Here is a 13,274-nt window from a genome sequence, read left to right as displayed (position 1 = left end):
CAAGATAAAAGTGGAGTTGGATGAAGACAGCAGGCCAAGTGCTCCTAAGATGCTGCTTGGCCTGCTGTGTTCATCCATCTCCACACTTTGTCAGCATCAGAGGAGCAGGAAAGTTGACAGAAGAAGGGTCCTGACCCGAAACGTCAGCTTTCCTGCTTCTCTGATGCTACCTGGCCTGCTGTGTTCATCCAGCACCACACTGTTATCAGTGCTCCTTTGGTACTGCTTTTGAATAATCAGCCCTGGTTTTTTTGGTGCTTGGGGACTGGAAAGGTCCAGGAGCAATCTTGTTAAACAGAGTGTCAACTAACATTGCTGGAGACAAACAGCCTGCTAGGGAAAAATATAATGCACTGGCTCATGATGCCCAGAGGTACTTCAGGCTACTATTGTTCGTCATGCAACATATAGGCATGCTCCTTTCCTATGCAGGACAGTGTCAATGGGTTCTGCATTGCAGTCGATATAAATCTCCACCCATCACCTACTTAACACCAAAATGCCCCAGAAGCACAAGTTTACGCAGGGTAAATACTCATCACTTATTGACATTTCCCACATGCTTTACAACTGAATTCTTACAGAGACATCCTGAAAGAATCCAAGTCCTGGGGAATGATAAGCGCTTTGGGGAGTTACTTGACAAACAGTGTGACCAGAAGATCCAAGATGAGGAGCTGTCATACAAAGTGGTCAATAATGGAACAACAGCCCATTTTGCATCCTGTCTGGCAGTGGCCTCATGGGTATTATTGCCAGACTGTTAATCCAGAGACACGGATAACATTCTGGGGATCTGGGTTCAAATCCCATCATGGAAGATGGCGGAATTTGTATTTAATAAGAATATCTGCAATTAAGAATCTAGTGATGTTGCCAATTGTTGGAAAAAACCCTCTGGTTCACTAATGTCCTTTAGGGAAGGAAACTGTCATTTTTACCTGGTCTGGCCTATGTGTGACTCCAGACCCACAGCAATGTGGTGGACTCAGAACTGCCCTCTGGGCAATTAGGGATGGGCGATACATGCTGCCTAGCCAGCGACACCCTCAACCTGTGAATGAATAATAAAAAAAAACCATCTCCAGGTGTATCCACTTATAGTTCAGTGGTAGACTGGGCAATAACCAAATGGCCAGGATTGACAAATACTCATATACCCCCACGCCTGTGAGAATTCTTGAATCCGTACACTACAGGAAAAGGCCATTCAAGTGATCAATGGAGAAACCAAGAACTCACTTCTGAAGAAGGGTCCTGGCCTGAAACAACAATTTTCCTAATGGTCTGATGCTGCCTTCCTCCAGCTCCACACTATGTTCATTCAGGTGACCAAGTTCTGCACTGACCTGCCAAAAAGATTCACACCAGATCCAATCTCCCCACATTATCCCCATAATCCTTTTCAAAGGGGCGGCACAGTGGCTCAGTGGTTAGCACTGTAGTCTCATAGCGCCAGGGACCGGGGTTTGATTCAAGCCTCGGGCGACCGTCTGTGTGAAGTTTGTATATTGTCCCCTGTGAGTGTGTGGGTTTCCTCTGGGTGCTCTGGTTTCCTCCCTCAGTCCAAAGATGTGCAGGATAGGTGGATCGGCCATGCTAAATTGACCGTAGTGTTCAGGGGTGTGTGGGTTATAGGGGGATGAGTCTGGGTGGGATGCTTCAAGGGGCGGTGTGGACTTGTTGGGCTGAAGGGCCTGTTTCTACACTGTAGGGAACCTAATCTAATCTAATCTAATCCAGCATTTGCCACAGCCAATCCACCTAACCGACTCATCCCTGGGCTGTGGGAGGAAACCCAAGGACCTAGCAGAAACCCACAGACACCAGGAGAACACGCAAACTCCACACAATACCACCCCAGGCTGGGATCGAACCTGGGTCCCTGATGGTCTAAAGCCCCATGCTACACCTCGGACTACCCTACCAAAGGTCTCCAAAACCTCTGCCCACCACTTTCACCAAACTCATCCACCATCCTCAACGCCGCACCTTTCTGAGGTTGGCGGCATATGTGCATACTTGCTTTCTTACACTGTCAAAGACTAGCTTTGATTGTCTTCTGCCCAAACATCTTCAGTACTTTTGTTTTAGAACTACTTAGTCACATTAATCAGGCACTCCCCAGTGATTTCATTTCCCGCTGAGTTTTGCTGCCAGCAATGCCCTGGAAGATTAATTCAGGTTCCTGGAGAAACCAGCGTTGACAACCTCTACTGGGACCCCAGGAGGTGAAGGGTTAAGAAAATCTCTTGCAGCAAGAGAAACTGTGTGGATTTTTAAACAGGACGAATCTGAATCATTTGCTCTGTTTATTTTCTGTCGAAGGTGATCAACCTGGAATGCCGGAACCGAGGGAAAACCCAGACAGCTGTCTGAAGTTCGTGGCTTTAATTACATTGGTAAGCAAAGGTGGTGCTGAACTTTGGTATGTGACAAAGTAAACATTTTTTTTCCCTACAAGGATCCTTTGAAAAAAAACTGAAAGCACATGTTCTCTTACCTAATAGGTTGTAGTTTCGCTTAGACAGCATTTTCCGGACCAATTGAAATGATATCAGTCTTAAATGGGCACTGCCTTAAAGGGACACTCTCTTAAAGAAACACTGCCTCAACCAAGGTAAATTACTTGCGATAAGAAGGGAAAGAAAAAAAGCCTAGGCCCGAAACGTTAGCTTTTCTCCTCCTCTGATGCTGCTTGGCCTGCTGTGTTCATCCAGCTCTAGACGGTGTTATCTCAGATTCTCCAGCATCTGCAGTTCCTACTATCTCTAAATTGTACTCGTTGTATCTTTAAGGCAGTCGGTAGACAGACAGGAGGCTGGAAGAACACGGCAGGTCAGGCAGCATCTGGAGAAACTGCTCCTTTTGTCCAGATGCTGCTTGGCTTGCTGTGTTCTTCCAGCTTGTTTCTCTACTGTGCTTTCCAGCATACGTAGATGTTTTTTCGTCTTTTAAGACAGTAGTCTGGAGCTGCTTCATAGAATTGTAAGCAGATGTAAAGTCTGTTCGCCAGGCAAGGAAGAAACTGTGTTCAGCACTGACACGTATAAGTGAAGTAACTGGCTCCAAGTGGCAGGAATATCTGTGCAGGTATAGACAGGCAGTAGTATCGCTACTATGTCACCTTAAATATAGGAAATCATCAAGGGGCTTCAGAGGAGTGTTATTAATCAAGCCAAGTCACACTGAGTACAGGAGTTGGGATATCATGTTACAGCTGTACAAGACATTAGTGAGGACACATTTGGAGTACAGCGTACAATTCTGGTTGCCCTGTTATAGGAAGGATGTTATAACACAGGAAAAGGCTCAATAAAGATTTACAGGGATGTTACCAAGACTGGAAGGTTTAAGATGTAAGGAGAGGCTGGATAAGCCAGGACTTCTTTCCCTGGAGCATTGGAGCATTGGAGCATTGGAGCATTGGAGCCTGGGGGGTGGGGGGGGGGGTGACCTTGTACAGGTTTATAAAATCATGAGAGGCCTAACAGACGTGAATAGCCAAGGTCTTTGCCCCAGAGGAGGGGAGTCCAAAACTAGAGGCTGTAAGTTTAGGGTGAGAGGGGAAAGGTTTAAAAAAAGACCTGGGGGGCACACAGAGGATGGTACATATATGGAATGAACAGCGAGAGGAAGCGTTAGAAGTGGGTAAAATTACAACATTCAAAAGACATTTTGTCAGGTGTACAGATAGGAAAGGTTTAGAGGGATACGGGCCAAATGCAGGCGAATGGTTGAGTTTAGGAAACCTGGTCATGAGGCATGAGTTGGGCCGAAGGGCCTGTTTCTGCTATATGGCTCTGTGAATATGACATGAAGGATTTGCTGAAAGAGGCAGTTTTCAAAGAGCTCTTTAGAAGAGGAAAGGAGTTTGGGGAAGAAAATACAGAGTTAAGGGGCTTGATAACTAAAAGCACAGGCATAAGTGTTAGCAGCAAAGAAACCTGAGTATGCATTTTGTCTCCTATGCAATATCTTTCACACCCATTGCTTGCAATTCTTCTCATTCCCAATAACTTGGTTTTTCTGAAGAAGGGTCCAGATCCCATACATCAGCTTTCCTGCTTCTCTGATGCTGCCTGGCCTGCTGTGTTCCTCTAGTTCTACACCTTGTAATCGCAGACTCCAGCATCGTCAGTTCCTACTATCACTTCAAGATCCCAATCCTGGTTTTCAAACCATTTCATTGCTATGAATCTCTCCCAGATTGACACATAACTGGATTTTCTAAGTCATTGTAATTGTTTTCTTTGGTTATAGTCAAATGTCTCCTTCCTCCTACCTGTGAAGTTTTATTTCCTCTCATGCTGCTTTGTCTCTAACTTCCTGTCTTTGCAAATAAGACTTTCCTCAACACTTCTGTCTCCCCTGCTAGATTCCATGATTTTCAATTTTGTTCTGAGCCTGTTGCGTGTAAAGCAATCTCAGGTGTTATGGCATGTTAGCAGTGTCATCATTGTTGAAGGAAGACTTGCATGTTTATAATATCCTTCATCACCTCAGGATTTTCTGAAACTTAGACACCAATTAGGCTTGCCACTGTGGCGAGGGAGGAAAACAGGGCCGCCAATGTGTGCACAGCAGGCTCCCACAAACACCAATTACTGGGCAATCTGTAACTGTAATGGCAGGGAGATAAGTGTTCATCACATTCAAGTTGGTTCCTTTACTGAAATGTCTGTCAAATACATTTTTTGGTAAGTAAGAGGTGCTGTGTACCATTTAGCAGTAAACTTAAGTAATGAGCTGATGCAACCTGCACTGAGGAAACTGAAAGGGATTTTCCAATATTATGTTCATAAGCAGGTGGAAACTTATGTCATAACAATGGATCAGAATCCAAAAATACAAAGAACATTTTAATTTCTAACTCAGATGTGTTTTTGTAAAAGCTTCTACAGCTAACAGAAATGACTGCAGAAGTAAATTGAATGGCCTGTCAAAGTCATGTGTGGCACCCGTGGAATGTTTTACCTGTAGGGTGTCAAGAAACAGGAAAAGATAATGAAGGAGATGGCTATCTACCCCTCACAGCAGAACTATTATTCTTCTAGGAATATACAAAGACTAAAAATCTGACTGCAAAAATTACTCCTGCTGGTTACCGCCTCAAAGAATTCTCATTAATTTGTGAGGGTGACTTCCCATTTGAGAAGCCATACTGACGCAAATGAGATGGGTCTGGAGAGGGGATATAGACAGATTAAGCTGGTGGGAGAAAAAAATACTTATCGGATAGAATGATGTTATGTGGGAAAATGTAAAATTACGCACTTTAGCATGGAGTGCAGAGGAGCCAAATGTTACTGGGGGAAAAGACAGAGATTTGAGAGTCGTTGTGTATAAATCTCAAAACTTCAGCACACAAGTTTAGCAAGTAATAGGGAAGGAACTAGAATGTCAGTCTTTATTTCAAAGGGAAAGGAATTTGAAAATAGGGATGTCTTGCTAAAACAATACAAATCAGATCACAGCTGCAATGTTCCAAACAGTTTTGGTCACCTTACCTAAGGAAAGATATGCTGCATTTGGGGCAATATAGAGAAGTTCAGTATGGAGGGATTGCCTTACGGGGAGATATTGAGTAGGTTGGACCAGTGCACATTGGTGTTTAGAACAATGGGAAGCAATCTTAATGAAACATACAAAATACTTGGAAGACTTGACAAGGCAGATGCTGTGAGGTTGCTTCCATTTATGGGGGAAGTCCAGGGCCAAAGGGTGTAATTTCAGAATAAGCAGTTACTTATTTAAGACAGAGATGAGGATGAATTTCTTCCACCAGTGAAATTCTACACCATGTAGGGCTGTGGAAGCTCGGTCATCAAGTATATTCAAGGCTGAGATTGATTTTTAATCAATAAAGGAAATCAAGGGTTATGGTGAAAAGGCTGGAACTCTACTTTATGAATGCAAGTTTTTTGTCATCATAAAATGACAACCTAACATTTCTACAAGCTACAAGAAGTAAAGAGTAAGATTTTAATTCATTAAAATCTTATCATATGCAGAGTTGAAATCAGGCCCGAACCCAGCCTCAGTAAACAAATATTTGAAGAAGGGTCCCTTTCCTGCTCCTCTGATGCTGCCTGGCCTGCTGTATTCCTCCAGCTCCATGCTGTGTTATCTCTAACTCCAGCTTCAGCAGTTCTTAGTGTTTCTGAACAAATATCATTAATTGTTAAGGGAGTAAACAATGGAATATCAATCCAAAGGTCCTGCACCAATGAGAAACCTTTTTTTTTCTCCTCTCCCCATCATCAAATCAGCCTTGGTATTTCTTTTCATCGATTAGCCATCATCAGCAAATCACCAATGTTTCCAACTGAATAAATTATGTGCAACACCCATTAAGGGTAATGCAAACTATCAAAAGGTGAGGGAGAGGGAACTAAATGAAAATGGAGTCAGATTGGGAGAGGGAGACCTCTCATTTCTACTCATAACAATACACTTTGTCTTAGCCAATCACTCAGAACTGGTCATTTAGTTTAACAAGCTAGAGTTAACTATAAATAACTTCCCATTTACTCAAATTGAATAACTTTGGCAAGGATTCAATAGGGAAGCAACATTTAGACAATCTGAGGCAACTGCAAGGAATTAAGTATACAATGGTAACTCTAATGAGAACTAAAATGGGAACACCACCACCTGCAAGTTCCCCTGCAAGCCACACATACAATTTGAACTTGGAAATATATCTCTGTTCCTTCATAAGTGAAATTCCTGGAACTCCTTTCTGAACAGCACTGTTAAGTATTCCTACACAGCAAGTGCTGCAATGGTTCAAGAAAGCAGCTCACCATCACCTTCTCCAGTTATGGATGGGTGTTCCACACTGACCTAGTCAGCAGTGCCCTCTTGCCATGAACAAATAAAGAAAATTTGGGTATAGTTATTCTATTTCATACAAATTGTGCTGGGGGTGGGTCTTATGATCTGCTGGTAGTATCCCTACCTCTGACTCAGAAGATTTAGGTTCAAGTCCTATGTTTCCAGAGGTTTGTAAAATCATCCCTGATGTGGCCCTTCCTTGAAGAGTCAAATGGCCTACTCCTGCATGTATTTTCTATGAGTAGGTTGATTAGGAAAACATCTACAAATTATGCCCGGAACTCCCAATAACCATTGACTATAATTGAACATGCCTGTAAAGTTAACACTTGTTCAGCAGGGGAGCACTGACTATACCATAAGACATAGACACAGAAAGTGGTTGAAACTAAAACATTGAATGTTTCCAAGAAAGGGTTAGATACAGTTCTGAGGAATAAAGAGGTCATAGGGTATGGAGAGAAAGCAGGAGCAGGGTGCTTCGTTGGGGCTGATCAACCATGATAATACTGAATATCGGAGTAAACTCAAAGGACTGAAATGCCTACTCCAACTCGTATTTTCTATGTTTCTATGGCTATCTGCAAACTGGGTCTTAGTAAGGAATGGGTTAAGGTTAAACAACAAGCAAATTCCTTTGTGCCAACTTTGAATAACTACCAGTAAGCCAATACATATTTGATTAAACGTATGAATTTTATAACTGGGGACCTGTTTACTTTTGAAATGCAGACAGTTATTTTTAGCATTTTAAATCTGTGCAGAACTCCACTTACATCACAAAGCAGACAATAGATGTATTGTGTGCTCTTAAAGGTGTATCATCCCAGTAAGATGCCTAGGACAAGCTTACTTACAAACAATTGAGATTGATATTATTTTTTGCAGAGCCTCACCCTGAATGTTGAGCTGTCCTTTTCTTGTTGTGCTTGCTGATTAATCCACTGCACCTTTCCAGTACTTCCTGCTTTCATTTCATAACTCATCTCAGGCATCTGACATTACAAAGTATGACTGTCACACGAAAGTAATTGTGTCACTTATCTCTCGCATGCTTAATCTTAGCCCCTGGCAATGACGCCTGTACATTGATTCTGAACTGTTGTGTTTGTTCAGTGCTCCATGGGGTTTCACTTGGAACCAGAATAATTAAATATACCCTTTGCTCCTCATACATGGTCTGCATTTGGCCCAGACCATTCTGTGGGCCTATTTTGTGTGGTTCCTAGTGGCCAAGAGGGAACGTGGGTCTTGTGCACATTCAAATGGGATTCCTGTGCCAGAGATAGTAGGAACTGCAGATGCTGAAGAATCTGACATAGCAAGGTATAGAGCTGGATGAACATAGCAGGCCAAGCAGCATCAGAGGAGCTGGAAGGCTGACGTTTTGGGCCTAGACCCTTCTTCAGAAATTTTTGGAATGTCAATTTAGGCCTGGAACGTCAGTCTTCCCGCTCCTCTGATGCTGCTTGGTCTGCTGTGTTCATCCAGCTCCACACCTTGTTATCTGAGCTTCCTCTGCCACATGCTTAAAAGCAACATTCACAAAGGAAATTGTGATGCTCCTGGCTTTTAAAGAGGGACCAGTATCAGGGATATAAGCTGGAGCTGGAGGAACACAGAAGGTCAGGCTGTATCAGAGGAGCAGGAAAGCTGACATTTCGGGTCAGGACCTTTCAGCTCCACACTGTATTGACTCTGACTTCCAGCATCTGCAGTTCTTGCCATCTCCCAGTGTCAGGGATGAATGTCAGTTTCAATGGAGTCAGCATTCCTTCCTCCAATGTCCCAGCTTCGTGCTGCACTCTGCTGTGATTTTACTCCCAGAATTCTTGATGCCATTCTTGCTTGTCCGAGATGGTCCACACATTGACTTTCAGACTCAAACTGAGTGAGATCAAACATACTTACGTCTACAGAGTTCCAATCAGGGCCCCAGGACTGGCTCCAAGCTTTGTGTGGTTTTGCTTATTTGTTCTTCAAGTTAAAACGGCATGAGAAGGAATTACAAGAATGTGTTAGCCATTGTTCAACTGAGTTATACGCTCAGTTGTAGAGAAGGATTGCTGGAAGTTACAGAACAGAGGGATTTGGGTGTCTTTGGCCATGAATCACACAAAAAAATCAAGCATCCAAGTTCAGTGGGTAATAATGAAGGCAAATGGAATGGAGAATAAAAGTAGGGAAGTTTTGCTAAAACTATAGAAGGAACTTGTCAGACTACATCTGGAATACTATGAACTGTTTATGGCCCCTTGCCTCAGAAGAGATATTGGCATTTGAGGTAGTCCAGAGAAGGCTCACTGGACATTAACAGGTCTGAGAGACTGTCCATGGAAGAGAGATTAATTAAATTGGACCTGTACTTATTGGAACAAAAAGGAACGAAAGGTGATCTTTTAGAGACATACCAGATTCTTATGGCACTTAACAGGGTAGATGCACACAGGTTGTGTCTCCTTGTGGGAGATTCTAAGACCAGATGGCATAAACTCAGAGTAAGGGGTTGCATATTTCAGACATAAATGTGGAGGAATTTCTTCTCTCAGAGGGTAATGAATTTGTGGAATTCTTTAATTATCAATGCTGGGTCATTAAATATATTAAAGCTGAAAGAGACTGATTTTTAATCAATAAGGGAATGGGGAAAAGGCGAGAAAATGGAAACAAGGATTATTAGATGAGCCATGATCTCTTTGAATCGTAATTAGACTCAATGGGCTGAATGGCCTAAAGTGTTCCATGTCTCATAGTCTGAGTTGCACACGCTGAGGCTTTATGCATTTGTTTTGTCGATACTTTGGGTGTGCAAATTGGGGTCAGATACCTACTCATTTAGTTTTGGATTTATTACATAATTTCTGCCAGACACAATTGCAGTTATGGTAATTTAGTGGTTACTTTACTATACAAATAATCTAGAAGCCAAAACCAATGATCTGGTGACATTAGTTCAAATCCCACCACAGCAGCTGGGAAATGTAAACTCAATTAATTCAATAAGTTTAAAATTTGAAAATTAAAGCTTGAAACTATCATGACCAGACTCTCGTAAAAATAAAGTCTGGTTAATTAAATTTCTTCGGGATATGAGGCCTACTGTATCTTTAATTGATATGTTTGTGATGTGAATTCAGATCCACAGCGATACGGTTGATATGTATCTACCATCTGGAATGATCGAGCAAGCCACTCTGTAGTATGGAAGAAAACAGTTTACCTTCACTTTCCCAATAACAACTAAAGATAGATAATAAATATCAGCCTTGCCCACATCCTGTGAATGAATGAAAATAAACCCCAGAACATTTATGTTCAATTTTCAATCACCGCTTCTACTCTCATTCATGCTCGACGCCAATTATGTATAAAATAGGCATCCATTGTTGCTAAGCAGCAGAGTCAGAGAATGAATGCCATGAAAGAAGACTGGCCATTTTCTGCAAGTTACTTTGTTACTTTTCCATCTCCTCTTTAAGAATTGCATAGTGTCCCTACTTATATAGGCTGGGTGGTGAGATCTGGCTGGGCTGCTGGTGGTAGCTAGGACATGAAGCATCTCTCTCTCTGCCCTCTGGAGAAAGGCTGCGAAAACAAAATTTGAAACAACCTTTAGGTGTCAGGGTAGTCTGCATAAAGTGAGGTGTCAATAAGAAGCCCATAATGGATATGACGAACCATGCAATTAGAGTCCATTTGAAGCTTTTAGTGTGGCAATTGCTTCAAACACATCCCTGCTTTCTGGGCATTAATGATAAGTATTCCACCCATTTTTAACCCAAAGGTCACTGTGAGTATCTTACCACATTTCACACAGGACACTGCTGCTATCTCTTTCCTTGCCTGAAAGATCTATCTTGCCACTGAGCTGTCATATTTGGTGTCATTTTTTCACTACTCATTGCCCTGGCCAGCTGCTGAAGTGCAAATGCCCTTCCCGGGACTCAAACTCAAATATATTTACCTGATCCGTGCCTTACTTCGGTTCAGTGTATTCCAGACACTCTCAGATTGAGTATTCGATCCTCAGTCCAGGAGTTTGAGCGTACACACTGGGCAGACTCCCAGGTGCAGAGGGAACGTTGCATTGTCAGAAATGTCACCTTTCAGCTAAATTGAGGCCCTGCCTCAAGTCGCTACAAAATATCCCACGGCCCCAATCTCAAAAGAACATTGGTTCTCCTAGGCGCCCTGGCCAATATACACTCCTCATCCAACATCTTTAAAAAAAAAGTTTATCTGGTCACTACATCATTGCTGTTTGTGGGAGCTGGTTAGGGTTAAGGTCACCCCATTGGCTGCTGTGGTTCCTACACTACAATGACTGTGAATTGCTGAGTTTGTGAGGGGCGCTACCTAAATGTAGGTATTTCACCTCCTCCCGTCTCCCCGCTACCCAAGGAGAATCACATCCGCTGTTCCCTGGCTGAAGTCTGATTAGTCTCCCAGGCATTCCCGTGGTAAGTAAATGGAAACCTGGCTGCCGATATTAACGTGGATGCTGGGTCCTTTGTACGTTGCTGCGGATTTAAAATCCCCTGCATCAACGCACAACAACATCTCACTAACCGCCACCCCCCCACCCCCCCCAAATGACTAGCTTCCACTCACAGTCCATACTCCCACTCGGAGACTGCCTGCGAGATACTAAGATTAGGCTGACCGTGGGATAATTCAGTGCAGGTCGGACCAATTCACATTCAGCCAGGAATTCCATTCTGCTATCTTCCCAATGAGATTTTGTGTGCGTGCTCGTGTGACTGAGCCCAATAACTCAGGTCTAAGCTGTGCATCCATGGAAGAGATGGTCATGAAGGACGGCTGGCGAGTTATTTGACTCTATACAACTGCCATCTAAGTTCTAACATTGCAACTGTTACGGTGGGGATATGATGCTTAAAAAACTTCCTTGAGTTAGTGTCATAATGTGTCTTAAAAGGGCAATATCATAAGGAAAAATAATGGGGATTCAAATCGTGACTTTCTTCCCCAGACCACTGTTCCTGTCCGAGAGAGACCAACAGATGGAGCACACTCAGTGCAGCATGCCTAAACAACCAGATTTGTTCTGACAAAATGTCTATGTCAATTTTATTAAGAAAAGGTGGTGAACTCATACGCACCAACACCTTTCACCCCCAGAGGGACATTTGGAGCTGGAAGGTGTGCAGCGTTATAGAGTCATACAGCATAGAATCAGACCCATCGGTCCAACTCGTCCATGCTGACCAAATCTCCAAACTAAACTTGTCCCATTTGTCTGCAATAACAAAGCATGGGGCTGGATGAACACAGCAGGCCAAACAGCATCTTAGGAGCACAAAAGCTGATGTTTCAGGCCTAGACTCATTTGTCTGCATTTGGCCCATGTCCCTCTAAACCTTTCAAAGTCTTTTGAATGTTGTAATTGCACCTGCATTAACCATTATCTCTGGCAATTCATTCCACATATGAACCACAAAAAGTTGCGTCTCAGGTTCCTTTTTCCTCTCACCTCAAAAATATGCCTACTGGTTTTGAACTCCCCCACCCTATGGAAAAGCTATTAGTTATTCACCTTATCTATATTCCTCATGATGTCATAAACCTCAATATGGTCACCCCTCAACCTCCTACTCTGTTGGGAAAAGTCCTAGTCTATCCAGCATCTCTTTATAACTCAAACCCTCCAGTGCTGATAATATCTTTGTAATATTTTTCTTGTAGGAGAGCTGGGGAAGTGAAACAAAACAGAATTCTCAAGGAACTGATGTAGGTACAATGGACTGAAAGGTCTTTCTCCATGTTATTGATCTATGATCTACGATTACACAAACCCTGAAAGATATTTTCTTTTGTCGATCTCAACTTTCCAGTATTTGTATTTTGCCTACTTTTTTTTAAGTGGTTTGGGTGGAACAGAGCATGAATTAAAATTGGTGAATAGAAAGTTTACACTAAACCTTAGAATTCCAGAGCATCAGAAAGCATGGCCACAAAATGCTGAGCACAATGAAAATTGGGAATGCGGAAGAATCCAGGATTGGTGGAATGCTTTGGGGGGTTCACCTGTGAGTTCAAATATCAACATGAAAAATTCATGCAGGGAAACTATTTTCTCTGCTATAGTTCATGGAAATATGGAATGCTCCAGATCACTGTGGATGCTGAGGATCAGTTGGAGTTCTCAAGACTGAAATCAATAATTCTTTGTTTGTTAAGGACATTGAGAAATATGATGCAAATTTGGATAGAGTAGGTGTACGGGAAGATCAGCCATCATGTAATGGTAAATATAATGGGGCAGCACGGTGGCTCAGTGGTTAGCACTGCTGCCTCACAGCATCAGGGACTGGATTCAATTCCACTCTCTGGAAAGCACTCATGGAGTTTGCACATTCTCCCTGTATCTGTGTGGGGCTGCTCCAGTGTCCTCCCACAGTCCAATGATATGC

The 13,274-nt window shown here is 42.8% G+C and overlaps 1 long non-coding RNA gene across 1 annotated transcript in view; it reads left to right on the top strand.

Moving 5' to 3' along the window:
* Positions 1-12,571, top strand: part of LOC125457896 (uncharacterized) — a 142,237-nt gene extending 129,666 nt beyond the window's left edge. The window contains exons 2-3 of the long non-coding RNA XR_007248691.1: positions 2,329-2,402; positions 12,547-12,571. This is a non-coding gene — a long non-coding RNA (uncharacterized LOC125457896). The remainder of the gene's footprint in view (positions 1-2,328; positions 2,403-12,546) is intronic.
* Positions 12,572-13,274: the final 703 nt, after the last annotated feature.

The sequence above is a fragment of the Stegostoma tigrinum genome, chromosome 14 (genome assembly GCF_030684315.1).
Source record: "Stegostoma tigrinum isolate sSteTig4 chromosome 14, sSteTig4.hap1, whole genome shotgun sequence".
Lineage (NCBI taxonomy): Eukaryota > Metazoa > Chordata > Chondrichthyes > Orectolobiformes > Stegostomatidae > Stegostoma > Stegostoma tigrinum.
The sequence above is the reverse complement of the archived record's forward strand: the minus strand, read 5'-3'. Positions and strand labels throughout refer to the sequence as shown.